Genomic DNA, 5,000 nt, shown 5'->3' on the forward strand with positions numbered 1-5,000 from the left:
GTGGGCAGCCCTGTCTCACACCCCGCCCTTGAGTGAAGAACTCAGTTTGTTTATTGCCGATTTTAATTGCACATTGATTGTTTGAGTACATTGTTTTTATAATTTTGTACGTTTTGCCCCCGATACCTGATTCTAGAAGTTTAGAAAGAAGGCCTTCATGCCAAATCGAATCAAAGGCCTTCTGGAAATCTACAAAGCAAGCGAATATTTTGGTTTTGTTTTGGTTGATGTATTTATCGATCAGGGTATGTAGGGTGAAGATATGATCTGATGTTCTAAAATTTGGTAAGAAGCCGATCTGGCTTTTGCTCAGGACACTGTGCTCTGTGAGGAAGTGGACGAGTCTGGTGTTGATGATGCTGCAGAACATCTTCCCCAGATTACTGCTCACACAGATGCCTCTGTAATTGTTGGGGTCTGATTTGTCTCCACTCTTGAATATGGGTGTTATGAGTCCTCTATTCCAGCTGTCAGGGAAATGATCAACACTCAGAACCAAGTTGAACAGTTTCATTAAGGCTAATTTGAATTTGGGGTTTATATTTTTAAGCATTTCGTTAAGGATGCCGTCTGGTCCTCTTGCCTTTTTTGTTGGCAGAGCCTGAATTTTATCCATCAGCTCTTTTTCTGTGATTGGGTAATCTAGCGGGTTTTGGTATTTGCCAATTATGTTTTCTAAATGGTTTAATTTTTCATATATTTGTGTTTGTTTTATATTCATGTCTAATTTGCTATAAAGTTGTTCAAAGTGAGTTTTCCAGGTGTCTCCATCTTGTATAGTAGTTTGTTCATGTTTCTTTTTATTCAGGAGATTCCAGTTGTCCCAGAAACTGTTTGAATGGACAGATTCTTCAATAGTTTTGAGCTGATTTTGGATGTACTGTTCTTTCTTCTTTCTGAGTGTATTTTTATATTTTTTAAGCTCCTCACAATAATGAAGACGTAAATCTGGATCGTCTGGTTGTCTGTGTTTTTGATTTGCAAGATGTCTTAAATTTTTCTTTATTCTTTTACAATCCGAATCAAACCATTTTTCATTCTTTTGTTTTTGCTTATGATTTTTCTTAGTGGTTTTAAGATTAGATATTGTTGCTAGATAATCAAATATGTAGTTTATGTTTTCTACAGCCAGATTTACGCCATCTTCATTTTGAGGATAATCGTATTCTATGAAGTTATCCGTAAGTAAGCACACTTGGGGGTGGTCCAATGCGGCCAGGTATTTTTCAGTGCTGTTTTGAACCCATCTGTAAATATTTTTGATGTTGTACAGCTTACTGGGTTGTATTGGGTGTATGTTAGTATTTTCTTTCCTTTTCAGATACACAGTAATTTGGTTGTGATCTGATAAGGGTGTTAGTGGTTTGACCGTGAATGCTCTGAAAGAGAATATATCTAGATCTGTGATCATGTAGTCAACCGTTGAGCACCCATGAGATGAGCTGTAGGTGTATCTCCCCAGAGAGTCCCCTCTCACCCTGCCGTTGACGAGGTACAGACCGAGGCTTCGACAGAGCTCAAGTAGAAGCCTCCCGTTTTTATTCACTTGAGCATCAGAGTTAGTCCTTGAAAGATTTATACTGTTTTGTTGAAAGCTCTGTCCAAATATATAATTATTCCCGTTGTCTGTGGTGTGGTCGGGTAGGGATCCTGTTCTGGCATTGAGATCCCCACACATCAGCACACTTCCCTGGGCCTGGAAGTGGTTGATTTGACTGTGGAGGGTCTCAAAGATGTTCTCATTATAGTAAGGAGATTCAGAGGGAGGAATATAAAGAGCACATAAGAATATATCTTTTGTAGTTTGACTGAGCTGTTTATTGATTTTGAGCCAGATATGAGATTCTTCTTTTTTGATTAGTTTGATGTACTTATCAATTTCAAGTTTGTGCCAGATTATGATGCCCCCTGAATCTCTCCCACGTGTAATTTTTTCATGTTTTTGGGACGATATGAGTATTTCCCGGTAGCCTGGGGGACAGAGAGTGACCTCATCAGTTCTGCACCACGTTTCCTGTAATATTATTATGTCTATATCTAATACACTTTTCTTAAAATCCAAGGTTTTGATTTTACATCCAAAACTTGATGAGTTAATGCCTTGGATGTTCCAATGTGTGATTGTCAGTGGTTTCATGCGGTCAATAAACAATTTTAACATTTCTCTAGAATAGAACCAACTCAACTTGAACCCCGTTTAAAATCTATGTGCACTGTGTAAACATACACACATTTACCTATTTGTAATATTGGTAGTATTTAAACGTGTTTTTTTTTTTTTTTTTTTTTTTTTTTTTTTGCACATACGTATAAATGTGTATATATACAGACATAGACATAGATACACATATATATACACATATATTAGTGTATCTGTTCAATTTGGTGTCTTTTACTCACGACTGGTCCATCAGCCGTGTGCAGATTAGGTTGAGCATGTCCTTGATCTCTCTCAGACTGGAGCTGTGGGGGTCGTCCGGGCCTCTTAGGGCTTCAGCGTAGCTCCGCTGCTCCGGCTTGGGTCTGTGGACGTCTGGCTGTGGGGCTGATGACGTCTGCGCTGTCGAGGTGTTGTTACCCATCGCCGGGGCTTCTCTGGGTCCTGCCGGTTTCTTCCGCTGGTATGGGGGCATCAGGTCTTGGCGTTGCTGATGCTGACGGTGATGTTGGTGGATGGGATGTGGGTGTGGAGGCCGGGAGCGTGGGCGTTGGGGTTCAGGGTGTGGGTACAGCGGGCCAGGGCGATGGAGTCTCCAGGGCTCAGATGGATGCGGCGGGAAGACGCTGTGTGCTGATGCTGGGATGAAGCGTCTCGTTGGTTGAGGGTTGTTAGATTCTCTCTGACTCTTTGAGGGACCGCCAGGGGTTCGGCCAAGGGCAACATCTTTAAGATTTTTAGCAAACACATTCACACTGTCTCTACGCAGGTGGACGTGGTCATGGAGATTGTGAATGTCCAGTGTAGGGTGATGTGCCAGATGAACATTTGGCATTCCAGCACATCCGCGTGAGATGTCTGTGTTGACTCTCTGTATAGTGCGGGGGTGGAAATCGGTTCTGGGTAGGATGGTGGAGATGATTATTTTTGATGTTGGGAAAGTCTGTGTTGCTTTAATTGCCACTTGTGTAACTGATTGTGCCACTCGTTCCTGTTGTGTCCTCAGGTCATTTGTTCCCACATGTATGATGATGTGACTGGGATCACCAAGTGTTTCTTTGCTGAGTTGTTGAAGGGCACTCTCTGTGTTTGGGCACCAAAGTTTTAAAGATTTGTGGTTGGGAAAGAGCTGTTTTTCACTGATGAACCTGCCATTAGAGTCTATTAAGATGACTATTTCTGCATGGACGTGACTAGGTGTGCTTTCTCGGTCTTGTGTGTGGGCATCTATCCGTGCTGTTGGCGTGATAGTCTCAGGAGGCGTCAGGAGTGGCTGTGCTGGGGTCTGGGTGGCATTCGAGCCAGGCTGTATGACGCTTTCTGTCTGCTCTCTCAGGCTTTGCATTTCTCTTTCTCTAACGATCAGCTCCTCTCTGACACTTTTCACCTCCTCTCTGACACTTTTCACCTCACTGTTTAGGGTATCTCTGTCCTGCTGCAGCTTTTTTATTTCTCCTCTTAGCTCCTCAACACTAGTTTTAAATTCTCTTGTGAGCTGATGAAGTTTGTTTTCCAGTTGTTGTATGCACTCGCTGGATGTCGTCTGCGAGAGCACCAGTTCTCTGAGCTCCACCAGTTCGACCTCCTGTAGGGACAGACTGCTCCGCATCTGAGTGACGGACTGCTCCAGCTGTGTGTCACAGTCCAGGACAGGCTCCTCCTCCTCCTCTAGCTCCGCCCCTGATCTCTTGAGCTCAACATGGCTGCCTGTTCTCTCTGTCTGTTTCTCACTCTCTGCCAGTGCTTTGAGGCTGGTAAAGTTTGCCTGGACAGAGCTGAGACATGCTTCATTCCCTTGAAACATTATGGTTCCATTGTGGTATATATTTACAGTCAGAAATGCTTTGCTAGTGTCTCCTCCTTCTTCATGAATTTGAATTTGTCTCCCATTACAGATGCCGAGTTTTTTGAAGTTCTTGTAGTATTTGCAGATGCCTGTGTGCCAAGCATTGCAGTTTTCTGTGTGGAGCAGTAGATTAGTGATAGTGGACTTGTCTCCTTTTTGAACACAGTCAGCCATTAAAGTCTCTGGGTTTTTCTTGAGTAGATTGTGTTTATATGTTTTCTTGTCTTTTGCTGTCTTCATCTTCTGTGGGTATGTGATGGGTCGGGGGAGGGGCGCTGCTGCCTCCATTCTCAACTGCCACAACTGTCACTCACTGCTCTGTTGCTAACTTAGCTCTAGTCAACAAGTTATTCGTCTCTTATTCGTCTCTTTCTTATCTTATTATTTTCTAGTGTTGAAAATAATGTAGTTGAAGGTGTCTTGCCTGTTTGTTGAATGAAGTTGTTGGATGATTTCTGCTCTGTGGTTCTGCTGTCCTCTTTGGTGCTCAGAGTGCTGCTGCTCCTCAGTTGCTTATGTTCAAAATGTGTAAAAACTTTGTTTAAAAGAAATAAATAACTGATTCACAGTTATCCTGTGATTCTTTTTGTTTGTTTTTTCAGTTTAATGTAGGTTTTGTCGAGTTTGGTTCTCTTCTAGAGGTGAAAAAATCATTGAATTTTAAGAGCTAAAGTGAAACATGACTTCTCTCCTCAAAAAACTCTCTCTCTCTCACACACACACTCACTCATACACTCACTCACTCACACACTCACTCACTCACACACTCACACACACACTCACACACTCACTCACTCACTCACTCACTCACTCACTCAATCACTCACTCACTCACTCACACACTCACTCACTCACTCACTCACACACTCACTCACACACTCACTCACACACTCACTCACTCACACACTCACAATCACTCACTCACTTACTCACTCACTCACTCACTCACTCACTCACTCACTCACTCACTCACACACTCACTCACACACTCACTCA

This window comes from Rhinichthys klamathensis, unplaced genomic scaffold (assembly GCF_029890125.1).
Source record: "Rhinichthys klamathensis goyatoka isolate OS25496 unplaced genomic scaffold, OSU_Roscu_1.1 h1tg001417l_1, whole genome shotgun sequence".
In the NCBI taxonomy this organism is placed as follows: Eukaryota; Metazoa; Chordata; class Actinopteri; order Cypriniformes; family Leuciscidae; genus Rhinichthys; species Rhinichthys klamathensis.